The sequence below is a fragment of the Salvelinus alpinus genome, chromosome 11, assembly GCF_045679555.1.
Source record: "Salvelinus alpinus chromosome 11, SLU_Salpinus.1, whole genome shotgun sequence".
In the NCBI taxonomy this organism is placed as follows: Eukaryota; Metazoa; Chordata; class Actinopteri; order Salmoniformes; family Salmonidae; genus Salvelinus; species Salvelinus alpinus.
Window position 1 is genome coordinate 29,676,735 of NC_092096.1, and position 17,048 is coordinate 29,693,782.

Consider the following 17,048-nt stretch of genomic DNA (forward strand, 5'->3'; position numbering starts at 1 on the left):
TCCGGTTGAACCTAGATAGGAGCTGTGGTGAAGCGATGTTTAAGGTCCAGGAACGCCCAGTCATCAGCTGGAGACCACACAGCAGTAGCCCACACAGCAGTAGCCCAGGTGTGAAATTGTGTGTGAATTTGATGTTCAAAGCAATGAGGGAATCGAGCTCCGTAGGTAACTCCCAGGCTGCAAGCTTGTCCTTGATCTCCTCCGAGACACCGTGCAGGAACATATCGAACAGTGCCTCTTGATTCCAAGCATTCTCCGCTGCCAACGTGCGTAAATCCACCGCATAATCAGCTACACCGCGGGAGTCCTGCCGAAGTTGGATTAGCTTGGCTGGAGAATGGGGTATCAAAAACCTTCCTCACTTCTCCCACGAGACTAGCGCATAGGGCGGGCTGTTGTTCCCACACAGCAGTAGCCCAGGTGAGAGCCCTCCTGGACATCAGCGTGATGAGGTAGGCTATCTTGGAGCGATCTGAGGGGAAGGAGGAGGGCTGAAGCTCGAAGATGAGGGCACACTGAGCTAGGAACGCCCGACAGGTGCTCTGCTCTCCATTGAAGCGTGCTGGAGGAGGTAAGTGGGGCTTCCGAGAAGGTGGAGTGACCGATGAGACGCCACTGCTAGCAGCTGAGTCGCTGAGTCTGTGGGGTTACCACCGTGGTAGGCGGCCTCCCAGACAACCCGTGGAATTGCTCCAGCAAACTGTCCAACGCCCGGTCATGGCGTTCAGCTACCATTTGGACCCCCTCCACAAGGCCATGAAGCAATTCCTCGTGCTTACCAATGGTGGCTCCCTGGGTGGAGATGGCGTTGTGCAGCTGGCCCCGGGTCTGCTGGGTCAGTCATGGCCAGTTCGTACTATCATAAATCAAGGTAAGACCCAGATGCAGACACTTCGAATTGACAATGGTTTAATGTTCCAACAGGGGCAGGCAATAGACAGGTCAAGGCAGGCAGGGGTCAGAGACTGTGAAAAGCAGGAGCTGAGAACAAAAACGCTTGTTGGCTTGACAAACAAGACGAACTGGCAACGGGCAAACAGGGAACACAGGTATAAATACACAGGGGATAATGGGAAGATGACAAGAAGACACCTGGAGGGGGGTGGAGATAATCACAAGGACAGGTGAATCAGATCAGTGTGTGACAAAGTTGTTCTTCAGGCAAAAACCTATCAACTCTGAATTTTGACTTCAACAGTGAATGGAAACATGTTATCAACCTTGATAAAGCAAATTCTGAAAACCATTACAGCTCAAAAACACATACTCAGATCCTTGCAGATAGTCTTGACTATCTGACTCCATTAATATGACTACACGATCATGTCCTCAGCATATTTCAACTGAACACTTACTTGCATATGTCATTAGACCGCATAGCAGACGGAGGTAGAACCCTGTGGGAAGGTTGACATTTATTGTCATGAGTCTTGTCCTGGAGGCAGAACTGAGCGTTTCCCCTTCGATAGACCAGCTGCAAAGTTAAAATTGCCAAATTTGTAAAAATTCATAAAAACACATCATTTAAGGTCATGGTTAGGCTTAGTTAAAGTTAGCAGTGTGGTTAAAGTTAGTGTTAGGGAAAACGTTACGTATAAAATCTGATTTTATGACTTTGTGGCTGTGCCAGCTAGTAACTACTCTGCAGAGCTGCCTCCAGAACAAGATTCATGACGAAAAACACTAACGCCCTTTGGGATGGGAGGTGCTAAATTAAATTAATGGAAGACGGCCCCATTAACACTACCTCCATGGGCCGTTACTGTGGAGGGCTGCCACCTGCCACCCGGCACCCGCCCACGGACCAAACTTTACAACTCAATTCCTACATTTGAATTTAAAAAAATATATCAAACAAAATGATGCTACATTTTATCTCTGGGACCCTCAGGATGACAAATCAGAGCAAGATTACTGAATGTAAGTACATTATTTACCTTCAGAGATGAATTCATGAAACCAGTTGCGGTGATAAACGTTTTTTGTTGTTGTGCACTCTCCTGAAACAATAGCATGGTATTCTTTCACTGTAATAGCTACTGTCGATTGGACAGTGCAGTTACATTAATAGGCTCTTACTATAGTCTTTTTTTTCTCTAGAGATAGGACAAAGTTTTTTGTTATGTTGAACATGTGCTCTTCATGACAGAACGTTAACATCAGGTGAAATAAAACTATTTCCCCCATCAAGTGACTACTCAAAAGGCACCTGATTTGTGCACAGGGATCACCATGGAAACCTGCGATTAACTAAATGCTAAGTAATAAGGGTGAATATTAACCATATTTGATTAGCCTTACATGTCTGTGGAACATGTGGGAGCATTCCTGTGCTCCCAATGTGAAACCAGTGAACAAACAACCTGAATTTAAAAACCCAGAAATGGAAAAGTGAGTAGTGTAGACCGAGGTGTTCTGTACCCCTTAGGTGGTTTAGCAGTCAGAAGTGATCTAATGTGTTGCTTAGCCCCTCTCCTTCACTTTGTGTTCCTGAGCACCTGAAAAGCAAAGTTCAGAGTCCTCGGCAGACGAGCCCTATTGATTCAAACGGCTGTGATTCGCTCTCTGTTTCAACAACAATTCACAGGAGTGTGCTGTTTGCTCTCGTAAGAATCAGAGACAGACTATTCAAGATCTAGTATTGTGCATATCAAAGAAGACAGTGAGCTTCCTGAGCTAGAGGCTAGCAGTTACTCCATAGCTCTGTGTACGCTCACCTCTGCCTTCTGTGGTCTCAGGCAAAGCAACTACACAGGGTAGCTAATGTCAACCTACACTCTTAGAAAAAAAGGTGCTATCTAGAACCTTAATGAGTTCTTCGACTGTCCCCAATGGAGACCCTTTTTGATTACGGGTAGAACCCTTCTGGGTTCCATGTAGAACCCTTTCTACAGAGGATTCTATATAGAACCCAAAAGGATTCTACCTGGAACTCAAAAGGGTTATCCTATGGGGACAGCTGAAGAACACATTTTTCTAAGTGTAACAAACCTCATATTGATGAATTGCTGTCTAATTGGGAGGCTGGAGATTGCATAGATTTTCTGACCAGACTTATCACAAGTGAAGTCTGTCTCACAAGCTGTGTAAGATAAGGAACCATATTAATAGGGTAGCTTTGTGGTGAACGATCTGAACAGGGAAAAGCATTTTAAATGTTTTTAGATCGCCCAACCTTGATTAAGTATCAAGAGAAACAGTTGTAAAAGTTGACTGTTCTATCTTCCGGTAACCTTCCCTCAATCCCTCTTTGAGAGGGAAATCTAAACATGCAGAAACATTTAGCTAAAGTGTGCGAAAATTTGTATTCACCTAATCCCATTCATTTTCCCCTTCTGTCTCTAACTCTAAACTTGGAGGCAGAAATTGGATGATTTCCATTGGCACTCGAGTGAGGCGCCTTTTCACAAGGCACTGCTAATCTCCCAGACCTCCCTCTGTTTAACTCATCCTGTGACATATTGACAGAGGGATTTCTCCATTCTTTACTGTGTTAAAACAAATCATCTAACTTGACTCATCCTGTAAATGGAATATACGTCAATGGAAGAATTATTCATCTATTAGACATTCTCATGTATTACCATATTTTCACTCATATAGATATTGGCTAATGTATTTTACTGTGGGCCCAAGTAGTTCGTATAATCAGTATGATCAACATGATTTCCCTCAGTCCATGACCGGTACATTGAACTAGTTATCAGGAGAGAATGGAAAGACTACATCCCAAGGGAGGACTGCTAGATGGTGAGGGAGCGGCGCAGATAATAGGGGGTGATATGCTGGAAGGAAAGAATGAAAGAAGATAAAGAGCGCAAGCGGGAGAGAGAGAGCGCAAGCGGGAGAGAGAGAGAGCGCGAGCGGGAGAGAGAGACAGCGAGGGCTGCCCGTGAAAACTGGGGCCCGCCACGCACATCGCTCACACGTCCAGCAGAGAATGGAAGCAGGCTGACTGATTTGTGCCTAATGAAGTTGTCACATCCTATCAACAGCCACATCGACAACGTGCAGCACAAGCCCTCAGCCAGGGCTGTTTAGGGGTGACCAGGGGCAGCCAATGGCGTGACAGGGCTAGCTGAGGGATGGATGATGCGACGGAGCACTGCTTGATGGGAGCGGGGGCAGATGATAGAAGGTTATAAGGGTTAACTCTGGACAGTGGACATGCACTGTACAGTATATTTGCTTTGTAGTTGTAGCTGTACAGTATATTTACTATGTAGTTGTAGCTGTACAGTATATTTACTATTTAGTTGTAGCTGTAAAGTATATTTACTATGTAGTTGTACAGTATATTTACTATGTAGTTGTCGCTGTACAGTATATTTACTATGTAGTTGTAGTTGTACAATATATTTGCTATGTAGTTGTACATTATATTTACTATGTAGTTGTAGCTGTACAGTATATCTACTATGTAGTAGCTGTACAGTATATGTACTATGTAGCTGTAGCTGTACAGTATATTTACTATGTAGTTGTAGCTGTACAGTGTATTTACTATTTAGTTGTAGCTGTTCAGTATATTTACTATGTTGTTCTACAATATATTTGCTATGTAGTTTCACAGTATATTTACTATGTAGCTGTACAGGATTTTTTATTATGTATTTGTACAGTATATTTGCTATGTAGTTGTACATTACATTTACTATGCAGTTGTAGCTGTACAGTATTTTTACTATGTAGTTGTACAGTATATTTACTATGTAGTTGTACAGTATATTTACTATATAGTCGTAAAGTATATTTACTATGTAGTTGTTCAGTATTTTTACTATGTAGTTGTACAGTTTTGCAATAGTTGTAAATATGTTATGAGATACCATTGTTGACTTTATTCCCAATGTTGTAGATGTACGCTAGTACAGCTAGTATGCTAGTACAACACTGCTCCTCTGGTGGCGCAGCACCCCTCGTCTAGTGAATTGATACATTTACATTTTAGTAATTTAGCAGATGCTCTTATTCAATTAGAATTAAGTGCCTTGCTCAAGGGCAAATCGACAGATTTTTCACCTAGTTGGCTCTGGGATTTGAACCAGCAACCTTTCGGTTTCTGGCCTAACGCGCTTAACCGCTAGGCTACCTGTCACCACTAAAATCTAAACAAATGATTGGAATCCACTTCTCTGCACCTTTGAGTGAGAGTAGCTGTTGCTGTGTGCTACATAATTCCAACGGTTGGAATGTAATTAGAATTACACCTTCGCGGCTTTGTAGACAGGGTCCCGTCCAGGAGCCTTCTTATTTTCTCCCCACCCACACAGCCACGCTCCCATGTGGAGTGGCAGTATAGGAGTATCCAGGGCCTGACCTCGAGAGGGAGGCAGAAGCTGGAGTCAGAAAGCAGCTGTCCACCCACAGTTCCATATTTCCACTGCCTTTAATAGATGCAGAGTCAGACATGGTCAATGGTCAGACATGGTCAGTACAGAACATGTTCCCGCCACACCGTTGATGATGATCTCTGGTCTCTGAGTGGTTTCACCGTTTTACAATGGCCTGCTTTTTATAAACCTGTCAGTCAGCTATATATAAAGAGAACATGCTTTTAGAACTTCCCAGTCTTGCTCCTGGCAAACTATTTTCAGAGTGAAGCCTTTATTACCTTGTTATTAATTTCATGCAGTGAACGAGATCGCACAGTACATTAAAATGATACTCCATTAAGTTGATTCAAATGTATTATTGGTTATTCCTCAGGTGCTTGGGGAATCTAGCATGGATTACATGTGGTGTGAAGCCGATGTGGAGAGGAAGACGGATATAGATTTATATAGATCTGGTTTTATTGGTTTAGAATTGCAACTAATTTGCAGCAGTATTAAGCTGATATGCATTAAAACTCTTTCTACCACAGGAGGTTGGTGGCACCTTAATTGGGGAGAACGGTCTCGTGTTAATGACTGGAGTGGAATTAGTGGAATGGTATCAAATACATCAAACACATGGTTTCCAGGTGTTAAATACCATTCCATTTGCTTCGTTCCGGCCATTATCATGAGCTGTCCTCCCCTCAGCAGCCTCCTGTGCTTTCTACAAATTGCTAAACTGTCTCCTGAAGCTAGAATCGTTAGTTGCTAAATCTATTATAAATTAATGATACATACTCATTGATTGTTGAAGAACATAACTTATAAATGCCTCATGAGCTTAGTTCAACTGTTGTACCCCATCAGATCCCAAAATATGTGCTTGTTGTACTTCAATGTTTGTAACAATGTAAATGTAAACAAACCCTATATAACTTCAAAACATGGTTAAAACTATAATTTTTATATCATGGTCAGTGGTCATGATCAGTCAGTCAGTGTGGTCAGTGGTCAGATGGTCAGTCCTTGTACCCATAGCTCTGTCTAGGAATTTGAGAGTGGTTACATTGCTCTAAGCCCATCCCTCAGTTTTTTTGATCAAAACAGAGGCGGAGAGACACTTTGTTATTGTTTCAATTAAGGATCCTAGCTTTAATATGTAACGAGACTGATAATAGTACTGTTGAACCATGCTGTCATACTGTACAGGTGCTGTTGTGATTCTGCACTCCAGAAACAATGGTTTGGTTGTGCTGAGGGGAAGGGAAAGCATATAAGCCCCAAACTTCCTCTTCTCTCAATATACTCAGTATCTTCCTCTTCCCCTTTATTACTTTTCCAATCTGCATTTTGATTCATTCTACAAACACGCCAAAGAGAAAACAGAACTATATTATGCAACTGTCTTATCAAAACTTTCCAAAATGTAAAGCGACAAGACCAGATGCTGCCTCTCTTCATCATAATCTATTTCATTCCTCAACATCAGAAACTGAATTGGGTTCATATGGAATATCTTTGGGTATAAATAGTTTGCAAGGTTTCAGAGCATGCTAGTCTATATCAATCATGGTCGGCTGCTTACTTTTGAGGGTGACTTAATGTAAATGCTCTGTGGAATTCTGTGCAAAGCAAATATTGAAGCAGTTGAAGGCTAAAGCGCACACTGATACAGAAGCACGGTGGTTACATAAACAATTATTAAGCGTTTATATAAAATCACTTAAATCCCTTAAATTAATCATAACTTTTACAAGTGCAATCTCTGTCAATTAACATTTTCATTAAATACATTTTCAATTTTTTAAAGTAATGCTGTATAGTTAAGCAATAATGCACGTGTCACGTTCCTGACCTGTTTTCCTTTGTTTTGTATTAATTTTAGTTGGTCAGGGCGTGAGTTGGGTGGGTTGTCTATGTTTGTATTTCTATGTTGGGATTTTGTGTTCGGCCTGGTATGATTCTCAATCAGAGACAGCTGTCAATCGTTGTCCCTGATTGAGAATCATACTAAGGCAGCCTGGGTTTCACTTGTGTTTTGTGGGTGTTTGTTCCTGTGTCAGCGTTTGGGCCACACAGGACTGTTTCAGGTTAGTCACGTTTGTTGTTTTGTTAATTTGTAGTGTTTGTTGGTTTGCCATTAAATCATGAATACTTACCAATCCGCATCTTGGTCCGATCCATGCTCCTCCTCGTCTGAGGTGGAGAACGACATTGACAGCCGTTACAGAAACACCCACCAAACCAGGACCAAGCGGATTGGAGAAGGACGGCAAGAACAAAAGCAATGGAGAGAAGAGGAATGGACATGGGAGGAGATCCTGGACGGCAAAGGACCCTGGACTCAGCCAGGGGAATATCGCCGTCCCAAAGCGGAGCTGGAGGCAGCGAAGGCAGAGAGGCGCTGGTATGAGGAGGCAGCGCGGCGACGCGGTTGGGAGCCCGAGAGTCAGACCCAAAAATTTCTTGGGGGGGGCACACGAGGAGTGTGGCAAAGCCGGGTAGGATACCTGAGCCAACTCCCCGTGCTTACCGTGGAGTGAGAGGGCGTCGTACTGGTCAGACACCGTGTTATGCGGTAAAGCGCACGGTGTCCCCAGTACGCGTGCTTAGCCCAGTGCGGGCTATTCCACCTCGCCGCACTGGTAGGGCTAAGTTGGGCATCGAGCCGGATGTCATGAAGCCGGCCCAACGCATCTGGCCACCAGTGCGTCTCCTCGGGCCGGCATACATGGCACCAGCCTTACAGATGGTGTCCCCGGTTCGCCAGCATAGCCCAGTGCGGGCTATTCCACCTCGCCGCACTGGCAGGGCTACGGGCACCATTCAACCTGGTAAGGTTGGGCAGGCTCGGTGCTCAAGAGCACGTGTCCTCCTTCACGGTCCGGTATACCCGGTGCCACCTCCAAGTACCAGTCCACCGGTGGCAGCCCCCCGCACCAGGCTGTCTCTCCGGGTTCTCTCTCCAGCTGCTTCCACCTGTCCAGCGCTGTCAGAGCTTTCCTCCTCTCCAGCGCAGCCAGTGCCTATACCACGCACCAGGTCTACAGTGCGTCTCAGCCGGCCAAAGTCTGCCGTCTGCCCAGCGCTGTTTGAACTGTCTGCCTGCCCAGCGCTGTCCGTCGGTACTGAGCCTTCAGAGCCGTCCAGCCAGGACCAGCCAGAGCCGTCCAGCCAGGACCAGCCAGAGCCGTCCAGCCAGGACCAGCCAGAGCCGTCCAGCCAGGACCAGCCAGAGCCGTCCAGCCAGGATCCGCCAGAGCCTTCCGCCAGCCAGGATCCGCCAGAGCCTTCCGCCAGCCAGGATCCGCCAGAGCCTTCCGCCAGCCAGGATCCGCCAGAGCCTTCCGCCAGCCAGGATCCGCCAGAGCCTTCCGCCAGCCAGGATCCGCCAGAGCCTTCCGCCAGCCAGGATCCGCCAGAGCCAGCCAGCCAGGATCCGCCAGAGCCAGCCAGCCAGGATCCGCCCCTCAGTCCGGGGCTGCCCCTCAGTCAGGTGCTACCCCTCAGTCTGCTACTGCTCTTTAGTATAGTGGGATTGACATGGAGGGTGGACATTGGGAGGAGGCCACGGAAGCGGGGGTGGACTATGGTGGGGTGGGGACCACGACCAGCGCCAGAGCCGCCACCGTGGACAGACGCCCACCCAGACCCTCCCCTAGACTTTGTGCTGGTGCGCCCGGAGTTCGCACCTTAAGGGGGGGGTTCTGTCACGTTCCTGACCTGTTTTCCTTTGTTTTGTATTCATTTTAGTTGGTCAGGGCGTGAGTTGGGTGGGTTGTCTATGTTTGTATTTCTATGTTGGGATTTTGTGTTCGGCCTGGTATGATTCTCAATCAGAGACAGCTGTCAATCGTTGTCCCTGATTGAGAATCATACTAAGGCAGCCTGGGTTTCACTTGTGTTTTGTGGGTGTTTGTTCCTGTGTCAGCGTTTGGGCCACACAGGACTGTTTCAGGTTAGTCACGTTTGTTGTTTTGTTAATTTGTAGTGTTTGTTGGTTTGCCATTAAATCATGAATACTTACCAATCCGCATCTTGGTCCGATCCATGCTCCTCCTCGTCTGAGGTGGAGAACGACATTGACAGCCGTTACAGCACGAGGAGGTGTGGTATATGGCCAATATACCACGGCTAAGGGCTGTTCTTATGCACGACACATCACGGAGCGCCTTGACACAGCCCTTAGCCGTGGTGTATTGGCCGTATACCACAAACCCCCGAGGTGCCTTATTGCTATTATAAACTGGTTATCAACGTTATTAGAGCAGTAAAAATACATGTTTTGTCATACCCGTGGCCAATCAGCACTCAGGCCTCAAACCACCCAGTTTATAATCATGTATATAATGTATATATAATCATGAAGCACAATGTTATTGTAGTCTTTGTCAATTTGGAGTCTGTCTCTGTCTCTGTCTATGCTAATGCAGTGATGCCATTGTGTTGGGATCTCCCTGGCTGCTGTATGAACCCGGCACAGTCTGTCTCACTAATCATCAGCCAGTTAGCATTGACAAGACTGATAGAGATGGATTATTGCAACATGGTCAGCACATGGATTACCTGTCAGTACTCTGACTAGCTGACCGAGCTGGAGATGTGGAGATGCTCTTATAGGTATCAGAGCTTGACAGAAAGCTGGAGATGAGTTTGCTATGCGGTGCAGACAGAAGACAGAGGAAATAAAAGAAGAAGCAGGGCAGACAGAAGAGGAGGAGGAGGAGGGAGGAAGATAAGGAGAACATGTAGGGTGAACTAGATGTTTGATCCCTCTGCGTTGGCAGGTGAAGACTCATGCTCGGTGATGAAGAGAAACTGCCCCAATTACCCGATGTTACCCCTGGATGCACACTGGAAGCATATCTCCCTCATCCATACCATTCAATATACCATGTGGCACACATTAATATTGTTCACCTTCATGTTTAATTCGAACCTTCTGCAGTGAGAATGAATGGCCTTGCCTGAGAGGAGGAAAAGTTGCTTGGTTGTCAAAGTTTTTGGACACGGCCTCTGAAAATGCGATCTTTCATTTAATGAGATTCTTCTCCAACTTTTCTTTATCTTTGCGGTGCGATAAAAAACCACTGCCTGATCTGTCATGTTTTGTCTTTGATCTTCATGTCTTGTCCCTGTGCTTCCCTCTGCTGGTCTTATTAGGTTCTTTCCCTCTTTCTCTCTCTCTCTCTCCTCCTCCCTCTCTCCCTCTCCCGCTCTCTCTCTCTATCGTTCCGTTCCTGCTCCCAGCTGTTTCTCATTCTCCTAACGACCTCATTTACTCTTTCACACCTGTCCCCTATTTTGCCCTCTGATTAGAGTCCCTATTTCTCCCTCTGTTTTCCGCTTCTGCCTGGTCGGATTCTTGTTTGATGTTTGCTGTTCCTGTGTCCTTGTTCCGCCCTGTCGTGTTTTTGCCTTCTTCAGATGCTGCGTGTGAGCAGGTGTCTATGTCAGCTACGGCCTGTGCCTTCCTGAAGCGACCTGCAGTCTGTGGTCGCGTCTCCTGTCGTTCCTCTCTACTGACGAGAGGATTTCAGTTTCCTGTTTTGGATTTACCTTTGATATATCCAGGAGAATCATTGTTTGTTTGATACTGGAATAAAGACTCTGTTACTATTACGTCGCTGTTGGGTCCTCATTCATCAGCATAACAGAAGAATCCGACCAAGATGGACCCAGCGACTATGGATTCTCTCAACACTGCCGTCGAGTTCCAGGGAGCAATGCTCGGCAGACACGAGCAGGAATTGTTTGCTGCTCGTCATGCCGTTGAGACCCTGGCCGCTCAGGTCTCCGATCTCTCTGGACAGTTTCAGAGTCTTCATCTCGTGCCACCAGCTACTTCCTGGTCTTCCGAGTCTCCGGAACCTAGGGTTAATAACCCACCATGTTACTCTGGGCAGCCCACTGAGTGTCGCTCCTTTCTCACCCAGTGTGATATTGTGTTCTCTCTCCAGCCCAACACGTACTCAAGAGAGAGAGCTCGGATCGCTTACGTCATATCACTCCTTACTGGTCGGGCTCGGGAGTGGGGCACAGCTATCTGGGAGGCAAGGGCTGAGTGTTCTAACGATTATCAGAACTTTAAAGAGGAGATGATACGGGTTTTTGATCGTTCAGTTTTTGGGAAGGAGGCTTCCAGGGCCCTGGCTTCCCTATGTCAAGGTGATCGATCCATAACGGATTACTCTATAGAGTTTCGCACTCTTGCTGCCTCCAGTGACTGGAACGAGCCGGCGTTGCTCGCTCGTTTTCTGGAGGGACTTCACGCTGAGGTTAAGGATGAGATTCTCTCCCGGGAGGTTCCTTCCAGCGTGGACTCTTTGATTGCACTCGCCATCCGCATAGAACGACGGGTAGATCTTCGTCACCGAGCTCGTGGAAGAGAGCTCGCGTTAACGGTGTTTCCCCTCTCCGCATCTCAACCATCTCCTCCCACCGGCTCAGAGACTGAGCCCATGCAGCTGGGAGGTATTCGCATCTCGACTAAGGAGAGGGAACGGAGAATCACCAACCGCCTTTGCCTCTATTGCGGTTCTGCTGGACATTTTGTCATGTCATGTCCAGTAAAAGCCAGAGCTCATCAGTAAGCGGAGGGCTACTGGTGAGCGCTACTACTCAGGTCTCTCCATCAAGATCCTGTACTACCTTGTCGGTCCATCTACGCTGGACCGGTTCAGCTGCTTCCTGCAGTGCCTTGATAGACTCTGGGGCTGAGGGTTGTTTTATGGACGAAGCATGGGCTCGGAAACATGACATTCCTCTCAGACAGTTAGGGAAGCCCACGCCCATGTTCGCCTTAGATGGTAGTCTTCTCCCCAGTATCAGATGTGAGACACTACCTTTAACCCTCACAGTATCTGGTAACCACAGTGAGACCATTTCCTTTTTGATTTTTCGTTCACCTTTTACACCTGTTGTTTTGGGTCATCCCTGGCTAGTATGTCATAATCCTTCTATTAATTGGTCTAGTAATTCTATCCTATCCTGGAACGTTTCTTGTCATGTGAAGTGTTTAATGTCTGCTATCCCTCCTGTGTCTTCTGTCCCCTCTACTCAGGAGGAACCTGGTGATTTGACAGGAGTGCCGGAGGAATATCATGATCTGCGCACGGTCTTCAGTCGGTCCAGAGCCAGCTCCCTTCCTCCTCACCGGTCGTATGATTGTTGTATTGATCTCCTTCCGGGGACCACTCCCCCTCGGGGTAGACTATACTCTCTGTCGGCTCCCGAACGTAAGGCTCTCGAGGATTATCTGTCTGTTTCTCTCGACGCCGGTACCGTGGTGCCTTCTTCCTCTCCCGCCGGAGCGGGATTTTTCTTTGTTAAGAAGAAGGACGGTACTCTGCGCCCCTGCGTGGATTATCGAGGGCTGAATGACATAACGGTTAAGAATCGTTATCCGCTTCCCCTTATGTCGTCAGCCTTCGAGATTTTGCAGGGAGCCAGGTTCTTTACTAAGTTGGACCTTCGTAACGCTTACCATCTCGTACGCATCAGAGAGGGGGACGAGTGGAAAACGGCGTTTAACACTCCGTTAGGGCATTTTGAATACCGGGTTCTGCCGTTCGGTCTCGCTAATGCTCCAGCTGTCTTTCAGGCATTAGTTAATGATGTACTGAGAGACATGCTGAACATTTTTGTTTTCGTTTACCTTGACGATATCCTGATTTTTTCACCGTCACTCGAGATTCATGTTCAGCACGTTCGACGTGTACTCCAGCGCCTTTTAGAGAATTGTCTCTACGTGAAGGCTGAGAAGTGCGCCTTTCATGTCTCCTCTGTCACATTTCTCGGTTCTGTTATTTCCGCTGAAGGCATTCAGATGGATCCCGCTAAGGTCCAGGCTGTCAGCGATTGGCCCGTTCCTAAGTCACGTGTCGAGTTGCAGCGCTTTCTCGGTTTCGCTAATTTCTATTGGCGTTTCATTCGTAATTTCGGTCAAGTGGCTGCCCCTCTCACAGCTCTGACTTCTGTCAAGACTTGCTTTAAGTGGTCCGGTTCCGCCCAGGGAGCTTTTGATCTCCTCAAGAAGCGTTTTACATCCGCCCCTATCCTTGTTACTCCTGACGTCACTAAACAATTCATTGTCGAGGTTGACGCTTCAGAGGTGGGCGTGGGAGCCATTCTGTCTCAGCGCTTCCAGTCTGACGATAAGGTCCATCCTTGCGCTTACTTTTCTCATCGCCTGTCGCCATCGGAACGCAACTATGATGTGGGTAACCGCGAACTGCTCGCCATCCGCTTAGCCATAGGCGAATGGCGACAGTGGTTGGAGGGGGCGACCGTTCCTTTTGTCGTTTGGACTGACCATAAGAACCTTGAGTACATCCGTTCTGCCAAACGACTTAATGCACGTCAGGCTCGTTGGGCGTTGTTTTTCGCTCGTTTCGAGTTCGTGATTTCCTATCGTCCGGGAAATAAGAACACCAAGCCTGATGCCTTATCCCGTCTCTTTAGTTCTTCTGTGGCTTCTACCGACCCCGAGGGGATTCTCCCTGAAGGGCGTGTTGTCGGGTTGACTGTCTGGGGAATTGAGAGACAGGTAAAGCAAGCACTCACTCACACTGCGTCGCCGCGCGCTTGTCCTAGTAACCTTCTGTTCGTTCCTGTCTCTACTCGTCTGGCTGTTCTTCAGTGGGCTCACTCTGCCAAGTTAGCTGGCCATCCCGGCGTTCGGGGTACGCTTGCTTCTATTCGCCAGCGGTTTTGGTGGCCTACTCAGGAGCGGGACACGCGCCGTTTCGTGGCTGCTTGTTCGGACTGCGCGCAGACTAAGTCAGGTAACTCTCCTCCTGCCGGTCGTCTCAGACCGCTTCCCATTCCTTCTCGACCATGGTCTCACATCGCCTTAGACTTTATTACCGGTCTGCCTTCGTCTGCGGGGAAGACTGTGATTCTTACGGTTATCGATAGGTTCTCTAAGGCGGCACATTTCATTCCCCTCGCTAAGCTTCCTTCCGCTAAGGAGACGGCACAAATCATCATTGAGAATGTGTTCAGAATTCATGGCCTCCCGTTAGACGCCGTTTCAGACAGAGGTCCGCAATTCACGTCACAGTTTTGGAGGGAGTTCTGTCGTTTGATTGGTGCTTCCGTCAGTCTCTCTTCCGGGTTTCATCCCCAGTCTAACGGTCAAGCAGAAAGGGCCAATCAGTCGATTGGTCGCATATTACGCAGCCTTTCGTTTCGAAACCCTGCGTCTTGGGCAGAACAGCTCCCCTGGGCTGAGTACGCTCACAACTCGCTTCCTTCGTCTGCTACCGGGCTATCTCCGTTTCAGAGTAGTCTTGGGTACCAGCCTCCTCTGTTCTCGTCCCAGCTCGCCGAGTCCAGCGTTCCCTCCGCTCAGGCTTTTGTCCAACGTTGTGAGCGCACCTGGAGGAGGGTCAGGTCTGCACTTTGCCGTTACAGGGCGCAGACTGTGAGAGCCGCCAATAAACGTAGGATTAGGAGTCCTAGGTATTGTCGCGGTCAGAGAGTGTGGCTTTCCACTCGTAACCTTCCCCTTACGACAGCTTCTCGCAAGTTGACTCCGCGGTTCATTGGTCCGTTCCGTGTCTCTCAGGTCGTCAATCCTGTCGCTGTGCGACTGCTTCTTCCGCGACATCTTCGTCGCGTCCACCCTGTCTTCCATGTCTCTTGTGTCAAGCCTTTTCTTCGCGCCCCCGTTCGTCTTCCCTCCCCCCCCCCCGTCCTTGTCGAGGGCGCTCCTATTTACAAGGTACGAAAGATCATGGACATGCGTTCTCGGGGACGTGGTCACCAGTACTTAGTGGATTGGGAGGGTTACGGTCCTGAGGAGAGGAGTTGGGTTCCATCTCGGGACGTGCTGGACCGTTCGTTGATTGATGATTTCCTTCGTTGCCGCCAGGGTTCCTCCTCGAGTGCGCCAGGAGGCGCTCGGTGAGTGGGGGGGTACTGTCATGTTTTGTCTTTGATCTTCATGTCTTGTCCCTGTGCTTCCCTCTGCTGGTCTTATTAGGTTCTTTCCCTCTTTCTCTCTCTCTCTCTCCTCCTCCCTCTCTCCCTCTCCCGCTCTCTCTCTCTATCGTTCCGTTCCTGCTCCCAGCTGTTTCTCATTCTCCTAACGACCTCATTTACTCTTTCACACCTGTCCCCTATTTTGCCCTCTGATTAGAGTCCCTATTTCTCCCTCTGTTTTCCGCTTCTGCCTGGTCGGATTCTTGTTTGATGTTTGCTGTTCCTGTGTCCTTGTTCCGCCCTGTCGTGTTTTTGCCTTCTTCAGATGCTGCGTGTGAGCAGGTGTCTATGTCAGCTACGGCCTGTGCCTTCCTGAAGCGACCTGCAGTCTGTGGTCGCGTCTCCTGTCGTTCCTCTCTACTGACGAGAGGATTTCAGTTTCCTGTTTTGGATTTACCTTTGATATATCCAGGAGAATCATTGTTTGTTTGATACTGGAATAAAGACTCTGTTACTATTACGTCGCTGTTGGGTCCTCATTCATCAGCATAACATGATCACTAGTAAGACAACTAAAGGGGACATGTACTAGAAAACACATTCAATATCAGTTTCCCAGATCATTTAAGATAGAGCTGAAAATAGGGGTTTATTCATCGTTTTGAGAGAGAAAACATTTATTTACATTTTTGCCCCGTTTTGTTATTGAAAACGGGTTCATATTTTTGCCGCCTTGGGATTTTTTACCAAAGTGAAAAATGGAGGTGCCCCATACTGTCAAATCTGTAGGGACAACTTGTTTTACACTCCATTCCTCAACATCAATGCAGCATCTCGAGATGTTACAGAAAAGTGTATGTCCTAACTTTCCTCTCCCTTTAGAGTTCTGCCCGAGCATTCATTTTGAATATGGTGTTCATTTCTTAGTCCAGCACTCTTCAGGCTTTATTGTCTATAATAAGGTGGGATGTCCTGTAAATCATCTGCTTTAAAGTGTGATGTGACTCACTATAATCAGCAGGCGGCCATCTTACCAGCCAATGATAATTACGTTAGCACATTGAAATGTTCACTACAATCCTCATTAGGTATTGCAGTGGGGACATTTCAAAGGAACACAGCAGCACCCACGAACATTCATTTGAGTTTTAACCAGCCATCAACATTCTGTATATCGGCCTGCTGCTCATATATACTGCACTGTATGAACTTTAGATCACCCAATGGTGACTCATTTGAGACATGTATGAGACATTAGCATGCCAAGCAGGGGAATGTAGGGAGTCATGTCCTATGTCCTCATCCTCATGTGGCGAATAGATACTCCAACCCGTACTCTGGAGAGTTTATTACAAACACATAAAGCAGTTTTAATGGCTACCCTGAACCTCTCCTCAGACAAGCAGTGTGTGGGTATTGTACATCTATCAGGCTTAGAAGAGTGGGGGACAGGGGAAGAGGCTGGGCTGCAGGCAGGACGTTGGAGGAGAGTTAGAGAATATCATTACCTTCATTTTTATCCCGAGTGCAGAGCCCTATTGAATTTTCTCCAAATGGCGACTTTTATAGTCGCTTTTCATCTGCTGGCCGAGTTTGTTTTTGCTCCAGAGTGCTTATTTGATGTAATAATAGTGCTACAAACAGCCATTCATCACAGAGAGAGGGACATATAAAGCCATTTGATAGCGTGGGTTGGGGGGGGGGGGGGGGGTAGAGGGTGGAATATAGATGTGCGGGTCTTCCTGTTAGGGAGGCTAGAGACTATGACATGAGGAAGATCTCAGTTGCATACTCCCCGTTTCT